The sequence below is a fragment of the Bos javanicus genome, chromosome 16 (assembly GCF_032452875.1).
Source record: "Bos javanicus breed banteng chromosome 16, ARS-OSU_banteng_1.0, whole genome shotgun sequence".
Taxonomy (NCBI): Eukaryota; Metazoa; Chordata; class Mammalia; order Artiodactyla; family Bovidae; genus Bos; species Bos javanicus.
This window is the reverse complement of record NC_083883.1, coordinates 45,929,643-45,947,269: the sequence shown is the minus strand read 5'-3', so window position 1 is coordinate 45,947,269 and position 17,627 is coordinate 45,929,643. Positions and strand designations below refer to the sequence as shown.

At 43.4% G+C, this 17,627-nt stretch overlaps 1 long non-coding RNA gene across 1 annotated transcript in view; it reads right to left on the bottom strand.

Annotated features, from left to right (window-relative positions):
* Positions 1-2,272, bottom strand: part of LOC133227839 (uncharacterized) — a 41,412-nt gene extending 39,140 nt beyond the window's left edge. Inside the window, exon 1 of the long non-coding RNA XR_009729972.1 lies at positions 1,950-2,272. This is a non-coding gene — a long non-coding RNA (uncharacterized LOC133227839). The remainder of the gene's footprint in view (positions 1-1,949) is intronic.
* Positions 2,273-17,627: the final 15,355 nt, after the last annotated feature.

Here is a 17,627-nt window from a genome sequence, read left to right as displayed (position 1 = left end):
GCAAGTGTTGATGGGATTTCAGGAAAACACCATCACAGCATCACTCCCTGCTCATCCAGGAAAACTACCATCACTCCTTTTCTCACGGGCTGCAGGATCTATCAGAGAAGCATCCAGTGAGGGTCCCCGGCAAGTTGCCCGCTGCCAGAGCCAGATTGTTTTTCTTTAGTGACAAGGGAGGGGAGGAACAATGGTGCCCTTTACTCACCAGTGACTAAATAACAACCTTCTGGGCCAAGAAGCCCAGGTGCAGGTGTTTTCTCTGCAGGGAGTGTGCTAGCTGAGTTTTATGGGCTGCAAACTCCTATCAGAAGTTGATAAGAGAACTTCTGGGCCATTGGTTCTCCGCTGATTGGACATGAATTTCCTAAGCCCCAAGTGTGAAACAGCTGAGGATGAATCATCCCCATGAGCCACGTTCTGCACAAAAAAATCTATCTATTGCCAACAAAGGTCCATCTAGTCAAAGCTATGGTTTCCCCAGTGGTCATGTATGGATGTGAGAGTTGGGCCATAAAGAAAGCTGAACAATAATGAACTGATGCTTTCGAACTATGCTGCTGGAGAAGACTCTTCTGAGTCCCTTGGACTGCAAGAAGATCAAACCAGTCAATCATAAGGAAATCAACTCTGAGTATTCATTGGAAGGACTGATGCTGAAGCTGAAGCTCCAATACTTTGGCCACATGATGCGATGAACTGACTCATTGGAAAAGACCCTGATGCTGGGAAAGATTGAAGGCAGGAGAAGAAGAGAACGACAGAGGATGAGATGGTTGGATGGCATCACCAACTCAATGGCCATGAATTTGAGCAAACTCTGGGAGATAGTGGAGGACAGGGAAGCCTGATATTCTGCAGTTCATGGGGTCAAAAAGAGTCAGACATGACTTGTTGACTGAATAGCAACAGCAACTGGTATAAATGCACACACACACACACGCATGCACACCTTTAACCTGGTAATCAGGGCCCCCGAGGAAGTGGTGAAATCAGACAGAGTCTGTGCCACCCCCTATCCCAACTCAAGTTACAATCAGAAAGTGAGATCTGATAGAAGGGAGGAAAGAGGGAAGCCCCAAGGGATTCATCAGAAGGAGCCAACATGTGGAGGGGATACGATAGGAATCGTCAACAGATGTGTAGCTGTGATTCTGTGTGTGTGTGTACATCCCAGGAGTTAAGTGCCAGGGGCGTGAGCCACCTCCAGGTACCCTCTCCACAGCCTCCCTGCTGCTCCTGTCATCTGGGCCCTTCAGAGGTGCCCCTCTTACAGGACAAGCTCCCTTACCGGGGTGGTGGGTCTCCTGGTTACACAATCTCACACAGCCATGGCTTTTCAGAGTTAGGATACAAAGGTGCGTGTCTGAGAGCAGAGATTCCAATGCTTTGGAGCTGCCAAAGTTCTGAATGTTTTATAAGTCATACTTCACGGCCATTCATCTTCTGTCCCAGGAACACCAAGGTCGAGGTCGGTGTCTGAGCCTCACTCCTCAGGGGGCTCCCCGTGTACCCACAAACCACACGTTCAACATTCTCTGACTCTGTGTCTCTGTCTCTTTCTTTGTCTGTCTGTCTCTCTGACAGAACTGCCACCAGCTGATCAGAGTCTGTGCCTCCATTCCTTTTTCTTTTTGAGGGCCAGTCTTCATGGAAAGAAATAAAATTTAAAGCTCTTTAAAATACCTGGGATACCACCCTCTTCAGGGACTTGATATAATTACTGTGTGTGATGAGTTAGCAGGAATGTAACAGGTGAAGTTGAGTAGGTGGCGGCACTCGCTGGTAAGTTCAGAGGGGCTCTCCAGCTTCAGGCTCTGCTACCCCAGCGCGAGGTGTGGGGGTCCTGGCTGATTCCTCTGCAACCTCTGAGCTGTAGGCAGGTGGTACTGCCTTCAAATGCCTCCTGTGGGCCTTCCCACCTCATGTCTGAGCTGTCTCCACCTTACCTGGTCTCCACTGGCCCCTTCCAGAAGTCAGGATAGAATACTGCAGTGGAAGTGGGGGGATCAGGTTCTGTGAGCAGTAACACCAATGGGGTCAGTAGGTAGTCTTAAAATGGGTGAGAGAAAGAGAGGGAGGGAGGGGCGAGTGAAGAGGAAGAGCAAGGGAAGGAGAGGAAGAAAAGAAAGGAAGGGAGGGAAAAAGGAAGAGAGGGTGTGAGGAAGAGAGAAAGAGAGAGGTAGGGAGGGAAGGAGGGGGAAGAAAGAAAAAAAGAAAGAAGGAAAGGAAGGAAGGAAGGAAGGGTCTGGCACTCTTCCCAGGCATTTCACCCACAAACTGGTTTAGGCCAGTGGGACGAGGTGTTCTACAGAGCAAAGATCATGTGATCACACAGTGTGAACAAACAGATGGTGTATCATTAACAAAATGCAAGGCTGCGTTTCACCATCTCTGCAGGGTGTCAGTGACCCAGGCAATTTAATTAAAAACATAAAAAAATAAAATAAAAAGTAACAAAGGCCAAAGTTTCATCCTGTTCAGACTCAACCTTGCCAACCACGTGGAGTGGCTGCCTGCCATGCAGGCCTGCACATCCGGCCCTCTGTGAAAGGTGGCCAGTCTGCCTTGTCCCGTCCATGGCATCCAATCTTTGTTCTAGCTCAGAGCAGAGGGAGGGGCTCCAGGACAGGGACTTGTCCCCTACTTTCTCCTGGAGAGTCAGAATGGCAAGCTGCAGAGAGGATCAGGCGGTGCATGTGGTGAACCTTGAGTCCACACAGCAGGTGTCACCTTGGTACTGGGATGCAGGCTCCAGGTGGGCTGGGAGGGCTCAACCAAGAGTTGGCATCCAATGCCCAACTCTGCCGTAGACAGCCTAAGGTGATGATGTCAGGGCTGTGTACCTGGGGCTCCACCATCCCCCAGTGGTGGGCACCTTATTGAAGCAAGCCTCGGTGTTCTCCCCGGCAGCATCATGGCAGGGTTCTTTCTTGGGAGAATCCATGAGGAGAGCAGAAAAAGGCCCAGGACTGTGCCTGGAATGGTGGCTATACTGAATCTGGCTCCTTGCACGGAGGTTGCCTTAACCACCAGGGTCAAGTTGAGCCAGGACACGCCGGCCTCACAGGTGGGTGGGGCTCTGTGGGTAGCATCAGCAAAGAAAGGGAGGGCTTCCCTGGTGGCTCAGTGGTAAAGAATCTGCCTGCCAGTGCAGAAGATATGCGTTTGATCCCTGGTCTGGGAAGATACCACATGCCACTGAGCAACTACGCCTGTGAGCCACAACTACTAAGCCTGTGCTCTAGAGCCCAGGAGCCACAACTACTGAAGCCCTCATGCCTAGAGCCCCGGCTCTGCAGCAGGAGAAGACGCTGCCATGAGAAAAGCCTGCACACCACAACTAGAGCGTAGCCCCCACTCACTGCAACTAGAGAAAAGCCCATGCAGGAACAGAGATCCAGCACAGCCAAAAATAATAAAACAGAAGGGAAGGGACAGACAGGGACAGGGAGGGAGGAAAGAGCAGCCAGGAGTTCCCTGGAGCCAGCTGGCGGTGGCACGGTGTGGAGCTCTAGCAGGCTTGCAAAGGCACCAGCGGGCACAAAGTTGTGTGGCTCCAGGACTTGTCTCCAGGCAGAGGTGCTGCTGGAGCTCTTTTTTGGGAACCTGATGTGATGGATGCTTGTTTTCAAAGGCTCCTTTGCAGTCATGGGGAACTCCTGTCCAGCAGTGGTGTCGGGCTGCACCAAGGCAAAAGAGCCTCAGAGCAGAGACAGGGAGAGGTTGAAGGGAGCTAGGGACAGGATAGGAATCTATGAGCAAGGACGTAGAGGTTTTTAGAAGGGCATATAATTGTGGGCCTCTGAGAATGCAAATGAAAGAATTCCTGTTCATCCTAAGTCCAGATCCAAAGAGTTTGGAGGGCTTGTTTGTATGTCAGCACCTATGGAGAGCAGTTGTGTTTAGTCGCCAAGTGGTGTCCCTCTCTTTTGCAACCCCATGGACTGGAGCCTGCCAGGCTCCTCTGTCTATGTGATTTCCCAGGCAAGAATGCTGGAGTGGCCATTTCCTTCTCTGGGGGATCTTCCCGACTGAGGGATTGAATCTGCATCTTGTGCATTAGCAGGCGATTCTTTACCACTGAGCCACCAGGGAAGCCATGGAGAGCAATAGCTTTCTAGAAATTCTCAATAAAATGTAAGGTGGATAAACCTTTTAGCCCAGGGATGCATCTAGAAAAAGCACAAACCTAAGGTCACGAGGCTGTCAAGAGAAACACTCATTTGTTACACTCAAGCTCTTTTTGAACAGATGGCAGAGAGCATCAGACAACACAACCTATACAATGAACTATTCTGAACCAGGTTCGCCACCTCTCCCCTCAAATTTGTTCGTCATTTACTCTGAGCACACAATACATTCTCTGCTCTAGATGCTGAGCTGGCCAATCGGACCCTGAAGGTCTCTGGGCTCTGCATTGTTTAAACTGAATGACTGAAAGAATCCAGTCACACAGAGAGCTGAGGGGGAGCCTTTAGGGAAGAAGGAATAGCTTGTGCAAAGGCCCTGAGGTGGAAATGAGCCTGACACGTTTCTGGAAAGCCAATGTAGCTGGAGGTTGGGAAGCAGGAGTGCCAACACCAGATACAAGGGATGTGAGGAGATGGGAAGGGGCCAGGTCACAGAGGACCTTTAGGGTTAGATGAAGGGTCTGACTTTTACTCCCAGTATGTGGAATAGCCATCAGAAGGGAGTCTGATCCATTTTATCCTTTATTTTTTCTGTCTTTATAGAATGTATTACAATACTGCTTCTGTTTTATATATATATATTTTTTGTTTGTTTGTTTGTTTGTTTTTGGGTTTTGGTCCTGAGGCACATGGGAGGGATCAAGCCTGAACCTCCTGCCTTGGAAGATGAAGTCTTAACCAGTGGACCTCCAGGGAAGTCCCCCGGTTTACACTTTAAGAGCGTATCCTGGGTACTGGTGAAGGATGGAGTCTGAGTGTTGGTGGCAGATGTGGTGAGAGCAAGGAAGAGATTATTACAGAATCCTGGCTTCAGGGACTTCCCTGGTGGTCCAGTGGCTAAGACTCCACACTCTCAGTGCAGGGGCCCCAGGTTTACTCCGTGGTCAGGGATCTAGATCCCACATGCTGAAACTAAGAGTTCACACGCCACAACTAAAAATCCTGAATGCGGAAATGAAGACTTGATGCAGCCAAATAAATAAATAAATATTTAAAAAAAAAAAAAAAGAAGAAGAAGAATCTTGGCTCCCGCTGGAGTGCAGGCAAGGAGGTCCACAGATGTGGGTGACTGGGAAACGCTTCAGACTAACAGGACTCTATTGAGGGTTGGAAGTTGAAAATGAAAAGATCATTTCTGTCCTCACAACATGACTGTGAATTGAGAGTGTGGTACATGGGAAAGTGGCGATTCCTGCCGTGGGAAGTTCATTTACTTCTGGGTTTTTGTTTTCGTTTGCTTTTGTTTTTTAGGGAAGATTGAGAAAGGATGCTCTGTTGGAAGGGAGGGAGAGTTCGAAGTAGAGAACTGTGGTTCTCAAATATTAGGGTGAGTCAGAATCACAGGAGTGAGTGGAGTGAGTGAAAGTCGCTCAGTCGTGTCTGACTCTTTGCGACCTCATGGACTATACAGTCCATGGAATTTTCCAGGCCAGAATACTGGAGTGGGTAGCCTTTTCCTTCTCCAGGGTATCTTCCCAACCCAGGAATCAAATCCAGGTCACCTGCATTGTGGGCGGATTCTTTACCAGCTGAGCCACACAGTCTGCCCTCCCACCTCCCCCCACCCTACCTCCCGCCAGCCCAAGTTCCTGATTCAGCAGGTCTGGGGCAGGGCCTGAGCATTTCTAACATGTTCTCAGGTGATGCTGAAGCTGGCTTCCTGGGCTCCTCTTGGAGAAGGAATGGAGTTGATTAAGGAGAGTGCAGGAGGCATGCTTGAATACTGGGAAAGCAGTGTGGTGTGTGCTAAGTTGCTTCAGTTGTGTCTGACCCTTTGCTACCCTATGGACTGTTGCCCACCAGGCTCCTCTGTCCATGGGATTCTCCAGACAAGAATACTGGAGTGGGTTGCTATGCCCTCCTCCAGGGGATCTTCCAAACCAAGGGACAGAACCCGAGTCCCTATGTCTCCTGCATTGGCAGGTGGGTTCTTTACCATTAGTGCCACCTGGGAAAGCAGACCCAGGGGCATTTCTAGACAGAATGAGTGCCCATCGGAGATGTGTAGCCACTGGGACTCTGTAGATGACACAGCACTGGGGGTCCATGCAAAACCCAACTGACCTTTAATAGCAGATCCAAGTGCAGAGAGAAAGCTTGGTTTGGCTCTACATTGAAAGAAGGTCAAACAACTGTACACTCACTCACAAGTTTTAAGTTGTAATAAAAAATGTTTAGAACAGAATCCCCTTGGCATTATTATCTAAATAAACTTTATACTTAACTTTGGGATTATAGAACTATTCCACTTTGGAAAACAATTTAGTGATTACCTCAAAACTGAAAATATACATTATCCTAAAACCCACACACAACAGTACAGTAAGCCCCCTACATATGAACCCCCAAGTTGCCAACTTTCAAAGATGTGAAATACATTCCATCAATGTCAGATGTGAGGGACATTGCAGCTTGCCCTCCAACCCCTACTGCTGACAATCCTTCAGCTCTACCATCTCCCACCTCCCCTCCCTCCTCCAGTCAGTAACACTTTTGCCTGGTGACTTGATGCCAGCCCCTGTGTGCCAGCTGTTGGACTGTACTACTCTATACCTTTTCAAGGTACTATACTGTAAGATTAAAACAATGGATATTTTTGTTTGTTGGTTTGTTTTTTGTGTATTATTTGTGTGAAAATTATTATAAACCTACTACAGTACAATACCTAAGAGAAGCAGAAGATATTAAGAAGAGGTGGCAAGAATACACAAAAGAACTATACAGAAAAGATCTTAGTGACCCAGACAACCACAATGGTGGTTATCAGATCACACAATGGTGCAATCACTCACCTAGAGTCAGACATCCTGGATTGCAAAGTCAGGTGGGCCCTAGGAAGCATCACTATGAACTAAGCTAGTGGAGGTGAGTTGAATTACAGTTGTAATTGCAGTTGAGCAATTTTAAATCCTAAAAGATGATGCTGTGAAAGTGCTGCACTCAATATGCCAGCAAATTTGGAAAACTCAGCAGTGGCCACAGGACTGGAAAAGGTCAGTTTTCATTCCAATCCCAAAGAAAGACAATGCCAAAGAATGTTCAAACTACCACACAGTTGCACTCATCTCACATGCTAGTAAAATAACACTCAAAATTCTCCAAGTGAGGCTTCAATGGTATGTGAACCAAGAACCAGATGTTCAAGCTGGATTTAGAAAAGGCAGAGGAACCAGAGATTAAATTGTCAACATCTGCTGGATCATCAAATAAGCAAGACAGTTCCAGAAAAACATCTACTTCTGCTTCATTGACTAGGCCAAAGCCTTTGATTGTGTGAATCACAACAAAATGTGGAAAATTCTGAAAGAGATGGGAATACCAGACCACCTGACCTGCCTCCTGAGAAATCTGCATGAAGGTCAAGAAGAAACAGTTAGAACCGGACACGGAACAACAGACTGATTCCAAATTGGGAAAGGAGTGCGTCAACGCTATATGTTTTCACCTTGCTTATTTAACTTATATGCAGAGTACATCATGCAAAATACCAGGCTGGATGAAGCACATGCTGGAGTCAAGATTGCTGGGAGAAATACCAATAACCTCAGGTATGCAGGTGACACTACCCTTATGGCAGAAAGCAGAGAGGAACTGAAGAGCCTCTTGATGAAAGTGAAAGAGGAGAGTGAAAAAGCTGGCTTAAAACTCAACATTCAAAAAATGAAGATCATGGCATCCAGTCCCATCACTTCATGGCAAATAGATGGGGAAACAATGGAAACAATAACAGACTCTTTTCTTGGGCTCCAAAATCACTGCAGGTGGTGACTGCAGCCATGAAATTAAAAGACACTTGCTCCTTGGAAGAAAAGCTATGACAAACCTAGACAGCATATTAAAAAGCAGAGACATTACTTTGCTGACGGAGGTCCATATAGTCAAATTTATGGTTTTTCCAGTAGTCATGTATGGATGTGAGAGTTGGACCACAAAGAAAGCTGAATGCCAAAGAATTGATGCTTTTGAACTGTGGTGTTGGAGAAGACTCTTGAGAGTCCCTTGGACTGCAAGGAGATCAAACCAGTCAATCCTAAAGAAAATCAGTCCTGAATATTCATTAGAAGGACTAATGCTGAAGCTGAAGCTCTAATACTTTGGCTACCTGATATAAAGAAGTGACTCATTGGTAAAGACCCTGATGCTGGGAAAGATTGAAGGCAGGAGGAGAAGGGGATGACAGAGGGTGAGATGGTTGGATGGCATCACTGAATGGAGGGACATGAGTTTGAGCAAGCTTTGGGGGTTGGTGATGGACAGGGCGGCCTGGCATGCTGCAGACCATGGGGTCGCAGAGTTGGACACGACTGAGCAATTGAACTGAACTGAACAATACAGTACTCTATAGACAGTTGTTTTAGTTGGGTACCTTGGCTAACTTACAAACAAATTGGACTAAGGAACACGATCTCGGATCGGAGCTCACTCATAGGTAGGGGACATATTATAATCATTGCTTCTTTTTTTTTTTTTTAAACAGAAACTTCTTTGTTGTAATAAATTCAATAAACAGTTTAAAACTGGTCTAAATAAAACAAATCTTAAAAAAATATACAACTCAGTGGTCTTGAACATATTCACAGTTTGTGTAACCATTACTTCTTAATACTCTTCAAAAGATCAGTGCATGTGATAGGTTCGTATGAAAGAGTACAATGCATGTCAGTGAGAACAAATCAAATCTGTTCTCTTCCTCCTTAATGTAGATATTTGATTTTTATCAAATGCCTTTATGCATGTTGGATTGATTATATACTTTTTCACTTAGTTTAAATTCTGTTAATCTCTCATTGAGATGAATTATATGAATTCAATTCTAATGGGAAGGAATTCTTTTACATATGATAAGCTTGGTCATGACACCCTAATATAAATAAAACCTCTAATTCAAAAAACAAAACAAAATGCTTAAGAGTTGTATATTTTGCTTTTTAAAAAATAATTTTTATTTATTTGGCTGTGCTGGGTCTTAGTTGTGGCATGTGTGATCTAGTTCCCTGCTGTTGCTGCTGCTAAGTCACTTCGGTCATGTCCGACTCTGTGTGACCCCATAGACAGCAGCCCACCAGGCTCCCCCATCCCTGGGATTCTCCAGGCAAGAACACTGGAGTGGGTTGCCATTTCCTTCTCCAATGCATGAAAGTGAAAAGTGAAAGTGAAGTTGCTCAGTTGTGTCCGACCCTCAGTGACCCCATGGACTACCAGGTTCCTCTGTCCATGGGACTTTCCAGGCAGGAGTACTGGAGTGGGGTGCCATTGCTTGACCAGGATTCAAATCTGAGTCCCCCACATTTAGAACACAAGAGTCTGAGCCACTGGACCACCAAGGAAGTCCCAAGTCTTTGCTTTGTTTTTAGGTTATAAGACTTCCTTCTATGTTCTGTTTTTAAAAAATTTGAAATATAATTTATATATGAAAAATGTGCAGATTTTAAGGGTATAGTTTGATGAGATTTGGAAAATGTTAACACCCTTGGAACCACTATTCCATTCAAAAAATTTGTTTCCATTTCCCCAGAAAGTCCCTTGTATCTTCTTCCAACCAATAATCTCTCCCTGCCAAAGGCTGCCACTATTCTTTCTTCTCTCTCCATAAATTAGTTTTGCCTGTTTTAGAATTCCTTATCAATGGAATCATACAATGTTTACTTTTTTGTAGACAGTTTTTTAAAAATTATCATTCAGCATAAAGTTTTTGAGTTTCACCCATGGTATTGAGAGTATTCACGGTAATGTATTTGTTTTTCTTATGGAATACCTGGTGGCTTACACGGTAAAGCATCTGCCTGCAATGCGGGAGACCTGGGTTCGATTCCTGGGTCGGGAAGATCCCCTGGAGAAGGAAATGGCAACCCACTCCAGCACCCTTGCCTGGAAAATCCCATGGACGGAGGAATCTGATAGGCTACAGTCCATGGGGTCCCACAGAGTCAGACACGACTGAGCGACTTCACTTCATAAGGGGACAACAGAGGACAAGATGGTTGGATGGAATCACTGACTCAGTGAATGTGAATTTAAGCGAACTCTAGAAGATGATAAAGAACAGGGAAGCCTGGCATGCTGCAATTCAGAGAGTCGAAAACACTACTTAGCGACTGAACAGTAACAATATGCTGCTTTGGTTACTCATTTATTTGTTGATGAATATTTAGTTTGCTTCCAGTTTGAGTTTATTACAAATGATACTATGGTAGATATTCTTTTTTGTGTACCTTATTGTTTTTTAAAATATAAAGACATTTGTCTCTAATGTATTTATGATAGTTTATTATTTAGTGTTGTAGGCTTTTACAAAACCATTTTTCTTTAGAAATGGCATTATGTTTCAGTAGGTCTTCTGGGACTTATTTTTCCCTTAGAATTTTGTCTCTAGGGTTAATCTATCATATGACAGGCAACTGGTTTTTTAACATAGCTCTTACAGGTAGCCGGCGTGCTAAATTATCTTACTATTTTAAAATATCTATTTATCTATCTTTTGGGTTTTATTTATAGAAAATCATATAATCTGCAAATAATAACTGTCCTGATTCTTCCTCTCTAATGTTTATGCCTTGAATTTATTTTTCTTATTATATCCTCTAGAATGCCAGTAAATTTAGAGAAAGAGCAGTAAATAGTGACATTTGTGATTTGCTCTTGACTTAAAAAAAAATACTTTGAACATTTCTATAGTGTTTATTTATATTCTCTGTATCAGGCTGCAGAAGTTTTATCCTAATCCTAGTTTACTAAAGTCTTTTCTTTATCAAAATAATTAGATAATTTTATTAATTTTTTTTTGCATCCATTGAGTTTACCCAATTTTTTTTTCATTCATTCAACTACTAAGAGTTAGCCAGACTCAAGGTGATGGGCACAGTCCTCCAGACTACCGAGTTGGCCTGAGACTTCTGACACCAGTCTCAAGTTGAGGGGTCTCCAAGGCCACCTCTGCTCAGAGCATCTGGCTACAAATTCAGGGACCTGGACTCTCTCAGGGTCACTAGAATAATTCATCAGGCTCAGGGACATGCTATATGTAACAGTTATAGTCTTATTATAGTAAAAGGATATAAAACAGAGCCAGACAAGGGAAGAGATACAGAAGGCAGAATATGAAATTGGGAGGGTTTCAGACACAAAGCTTCTGTGTCCTCAGGGATGCACAGCCCTTTCCGCGTCAGTGCATGGCAATACACAGAGTGTTGTCAACCCACGCAGCTCCCCTAAGCTTTGCTGTCCATATTTCTTTTCCCAGTTTTATTTATTTATTTTTGGTTGTGCTGGGTCTTTGTTGCTGTGCAGGCCCTCCCTAGTTGCAGCGAGTAGGGGCCATTCTCCACTTGTAGTGCATGGCTTCTCGTTGTGGCTTCTCTTATTGCAGAGGATAGGCTCTAGGGGTTTAGCAGGGATTTAGCATAAGGGGTTTAGCAGTTGCAACACGTAGGTTCAGTAGTTGTGGGTCCTGGGCTGTAGGACAACAGGCTCAAATTTGTAGCACAAATCTGGCTTAGTTGCTCCACCGCATGTGGAATTTTCCTGGATCAGGGGTCAAACCTGTGTCTCCTGCACTGGCAGGCAGACTTTTCACCACCGAGCCATCAGGGAAGTTCTGCTGATTAAATTAATGCCCATGTGGTTAGCTTCCATTTCCAACGACTTTCTCCCTCTCCTGAGGTCAGGCTGGATTCAAGTGCCCCAAAGCCCCAACTCTCTAACCACCTGGTTGGTCTTTCTGGTGCAGCCAGTCCCCACCCTGAGTCATCTTATTAGCATAAACTCTCAGGTGTGTCACAAGGGGCCCACCATGAATAACAAAGACACTCCTATTACTCAGGAAATTTCAAGAGTTTAAAGGTTACCTCCCAGGATCTGGGACAGAAGCCAGATCTGTCTTTGGGCGAAGTTAATTTTTCACTACACAATGACATTCACAGATTTCCTCATTTCAATCCAACCTTGCATTCCTGGAAAAATAAAACATCATCTGTTTTAAACATGGTTGGATACATTTTGCTAATTTTTAAAAGAATTTTACACCAATGTTTATGAATGAGATTAGCGTATTTTTCCTTTCTCTTACTGACTTTGCCTGATTTTTAAAACTGATATACTGAGCTCATAGAATAAGTTGGAGAGCATGTTTTCATTCTTTCTGTGTGCTAAAAGAATTTTTGTTGGGTTGGAATGATGAGTCTCTTGAAATTTTGAGGAACTAGCCTCTAAAACACTGGTGTTTTGCTATGGAAGATGTTTTAATACTGTTTCAATTTTCCAAAATAATGATAGTATTCTTCAAGCTTTCTATTAATATTTCTTCTTGAGTCACGATTAATAAATTATATTTTTCTAGAAATTTGTCTGTTTCATCTAATTGTCAAATATATCAGCATAAAACTTCATTGTATTCTCGTTTTGCTTTTTTTTAATGAATGAATGAATTAATTAATGGCAGTGGTGGGTTTTCGTGGCTGCACTCAGGCTTTCTCTCTAGTTGCGGTGAACCAGCTGCTACTGCTGCTAAGTCGTTTCAGTCGTGTCCGACTCTGTGCGACCCCATAGACTGCAGCCCACCAGGCTCCCCCGTCCCTGGGATTCTCCAGGCAAGAGAACCAGAGCCACTTTTCACTGTCGTGCGTAGACTCTAGGCATGCAGACTTCAGCAGCTGCAGTGCTTAGTGGCTCTTCGAGGCATGTGGGAACTTCCTCCATCAGGGATTGAACCTGTGTCCCCTGTGTTGGCAGGAGGATTCTTAGCCACTGGACCACCAAGAAAGCCTCTCTCATGGTTTTCACCTCTGCTGTAGTTAAATACTCTCGACTGGTGATTAAATATTTATGTCTTTTCTTTTTTCTTGATCAATATCACCAGAGATTGGTCTATTTTATTAGTCTTTTCAAAGGACCAGCATTAGGCTTTGTTGATTCTTTCTACTGTATGATATTTCTGCTACTCATCGATGCCTGCTCTTTTCTTTATGATCTTCTCTTTTTGTTTTCTTTAGATTTTTGCTGTGATTTTTGCCATAACATTTTTAGTTAGGAGTTTGCTCATTAAATGTCAGCCTTTATTCTTTGCAAATATAAGTATTTAAGACCATGCAATTCCCTCTGAGTTCAGTTTTTACTATAATACACAAGTTTTAGAGAACCTCATGGGCAGTATGAGTTTTTATGATTATTCCAACCATTTCTAAATTTTCATTCTAATTTATTTTTGGAGTCATGAATTATTTAGAATTCTGTTTTTTAAGTTCTAGTGTATAAAACATCTTATCTTTTTGTTATTGACTCTTCTTAATTAGGTCTTGTCTTCCACTGTGGCTCAGATGGTAAAGAATCTGGCAGCGATGTAGGAGACCTGGGTTTGATCCCTGGGTCGGGAAGATCCCCTGAAGAAGGGAATGGCTGTCCACTCCAGTATTCTCACCTGGAAAACTCCATGAACAGAGAAGCCTAGTGGGCTACAGTTCATGTGGTTGCAAAGAGTCTTGGACACAATTGAGCAATTAACACATTCACACTTTCACTACTTAATTAGATTGTGTTCAAAGAATGTGATGGGTATGTGATTTGTTTTTGGAAATTTGTTGAGATGTGCTTTACTTTATTTATTTATTTGCCACACCATTTGGCATGTGGGATCTTAATTCTCTGTCCAGGGATCACAACTGACCCCCCTGCAGTGGAAGCACAGATTAATAACCTCTGGATTGCTAGGGAAGTCCTCTGATTAATCTCTGTACCTGTTTCATATGTACTTAGGGAAAATGGATTTTCTCTAAATGGTTGTTATATTCAGGATTTTACCTGTGTCCATTATATCAAGGTTGTTAATCAAATTGTCTAAATATATTTATTGATTCTTTTTTGCTGCTCAACTGACTAATAAGTGAGAGAAAGATGTCATTTGATTTGTCAATTTCTCCCTATACTACTAATTTATAGTAGTACATACAAATTTTTTATTTATATGGTGTGAAACTTTATTGGATGTGTATCCATTTAGAATTCTTAGGTCTTCCTGGTAAGTTGAAAATTTTTCCATGATTTAGTAACAGTTTTTGTCTTAAAGTTCATTTTTTTGTGTGTGATTTTGATGAAGGTATGCCAATTCTCCTTTGGTTACTATTTTTCTGGTGTATCTTTTTTCTTCCTTTTAATGTCAGCTTTTCCACGTCCTTTAGTTTTAGTTGTCTCTTAGGCAGAACTTCTCCCAGTATGTCTGCCTTTTAACTTATGGGTTTAATCCATTTATATCCGGGAGGATTATGACTACTGTGAATATAAACTTCTACCATCTAAATGAGGGTGCAGAGGAGAATGAGAATCTTGAGGTCCTCACCATCTTCACCAGTCATTGAAGTGAGTGATCTGACAACTCAGACCTGTTGATTGCCTTCCACTTTTCCTCAATAGGGCTTCTATTAAGTTTCGAATCTTGAGAAAATGTTACTTTCTGATTAGGCATAGGATTGGAGTCAAATCTTTGGGAAATTAATGAATCCACATAATTTCTCAAAAGATTTCTCAGGAAACTCTGAGAGGCTGAGTAGCAGACTGTTGAGTGCTGGACAGAACTGACTGCTAGTCTTTGCTCGGTCCCTTTCTAGCTGTGTGATTTGGGGTACATTCCTGAATTGCTCTGAGTCTCTTTCTTCAGCTGGAAATCAAAAATCACCACACCAGTTTCCCCAGGATTCTCTGCCTGTGGATGGGATCACCTGTCATAGAGCTCTATGTTTATGTTTTCATGCTCTATGTTCCTCCTTCCTCTTTCCAAGGGCATGGCCTTAATGATGTCAAGAACATTTTGTAAATATTACAATAAGATGTGTCACTGTGATTTTTACTTATTAAAATCACTTTGCTTTCTGACTTAGGTGATTCATTTCAACTAAAAGAAAGATTTGAGCAAAACAATAACTGCCTCATTTCAGCAGCCTGTTCTGTGTTGATCACGATGTCAGTCTACACTGGCATAGATTTCAGGTAATTACTGAGCTTTCTGAAGCTGTTTGTTTGCATATTTGTCTGAAGGCAGTTGAAGTGTGACTTAGGTAATGTGATTGTATTCTCAGGTATTCACAGAGATCAAAACACAGATTTGAAAGGTGCCAGAAGGAATAAGAAGTTCCCAGTGTGTAAGAGTAGAGAAGTACAAGAAAGTGAAACCCTCAAAGTTGGCGTTTTGTAAAAATGAGGAACTTAGACATCTCTCTTTTCTAGGCTCCTTTGACCCATCAGATGCTGATAAAACAGGGTATTAATTATCTGTCACAAACCTTGTCTTGTTTCTTTTCGCACATTTTTATCATCATCAAATTTTTGAGTGTCCGTAAGTGTTACATGGTTTTGATGTGATTGCCATTCGGCTGGAAGGTATTTGAGTGTCACTCAGTGCTCAGGTTTTCTTTTTTTGTTTCGTTTTTGTTCATGCTTTCCAGCAGTTTGGAATCTAGCATGAAATCTCATAAAGAAGATGACACAGAGGAAGTGTGAAAATGCACACAAAAACTATGCTTATACATTTGCATTTTTCATGCATGTCATGGTTTGGCTAAGGAGGAAACACGAGATAATCAGAGAAGGCTTACTTGAGAGGCTATATAGAATCTCCTCCCAATGCTGATTGCCACTTTGTGGCTGTGTGATCTTGGGCAAGCTGCTTTACATCTCTGTGACTCAGGTTCTTCAACCTTGAATACAGACCCATCATGCCTTCTTTATAGGGCAGTTGTAAGGATTAAATGAGTCAGTACCTATAATGCACTTGCTGTGGTGTACAGCTTCCCAACGTATTTTCAGATTATATAGACTTCACATGAGTGACAGAACTATTGGTCCCAGGTACCTGGCTATAGACTTCAGTTTCTTGGGCTCCAAAATCACTGCAGATGGTGACTGTAGCCATGAAATTAAAAGATGCTTGCTTCTTGGAAGAAAAGCTATGGCAAACCTACACAGTGTATTAAAAACACAGACATCACTTTGCTGACAAAGGTGCATGTAGTCAAAGCTATGGTTTTTCCAGTAGTCATGCATAGATGTGAGAGTTGGACCACAAAAAAAGCTGAGCACCAAAGAAGTGATGCTTTTGAACTGTGGTGTTGGAGAAGACTCTTTGAGAGTCCGTTGGACTGCATGGAGATCAAACCAGTCAATCTTAGAAAATCAACCCTGGATATTCATTGCAAGGACTGATGCTGAAGCTGAAGCTCCAATACTTTGGCCACCTGATGCAAAGAGACTCATTGGAAAAGACCCTGATGATGGGCAAGACTGAAGGCAGGAGGAGAAGGGGATGACAGAGGATGAGCTGGTTGGATGTCATCACACATGGACATGAGTTTGAGCAAGCTCTGGGAGTTGGTGAAGTACAGGAAAGCCTGGTGTGCTGCCGTCCATGGGGTTGCAAAGAGTTGGACTGAGTGACTGAATTGAACTGAACTGATTCTTTGGAAAGACTGATGCTGAAGCTGAAGCTCCAATACTTTGGCCACGTGATGTGAAGAGCTGACTCACTGGAAAAGACCCTGATGCTGGGAAAGATTAAGGGCATGAGGAGAAAGGGGCTGGAGAGGATGAGATGGTTGGATGGCATCATTTATTCAATGGACATGAATTTGAGCAAACTCTGAGCGATAGTGAAGGACAGGGAAGCCTGACGTCCTGGGGTTGCAAAGAGTCAGACACGACTGAGTGACTGAACGACACCTGGCTATGAGCATCCCCACCTGTTCCCCAGTGTGCTTGAAACATTGCATTTTCTATGATGGTCATGAGATGACAAAGCCTGAGGTCTCTGTTAGGTTTGTTCTCTGTCCCTGAGGATGTGGGTGCCTTGGTGACAAATGCACTGGTGAAGCAATACAAGGCCACCATTATGAGTTTGTACTTGGGGACTTCCTTGGTGGCCCAGTGGATAAAACTTCGCCTTTTAATGCAGGGGGAGCAGGTTCAATCCATGGTCGAGGAGCTAACATCCCACATGCTGTGGGGTGCAGCCAAAATTTTTTTTAAAAGAAGAGTCTGTACTTAATCTATTGACATCAGAGGTTTTTGAACTTTTATTTGATCTGTTGGGAGCAAAAGTATTTGACACTTGGGAGCACAGCCAAGACCAAAAACAACTGAAGTGACTTATGCCTCTTTAATTATCAAGAGGCAGAATATATTTTAAATTTAAAAATGTGAAAAATGATTCTTGAGAGTAAACATTTGCTGTAAGGGCTAGATTCCTACCTCTTCAGATAAAGTAAAAGCTGTTGCTCCTTAAGAAATCTGATTTTGCAGAAGGACTGGCTCTGTGCTGTCCTGACTATCACATGACCAGAGGTGCTGGGCATGTGGGGCATCAGATTGAATGTGCTCAGTTAAACATAAGATGGCATGTTGCTCCTTGTGGAAGGTGGGTCTGGACACAGATGCTTCCTTACATGAATCTCCCTG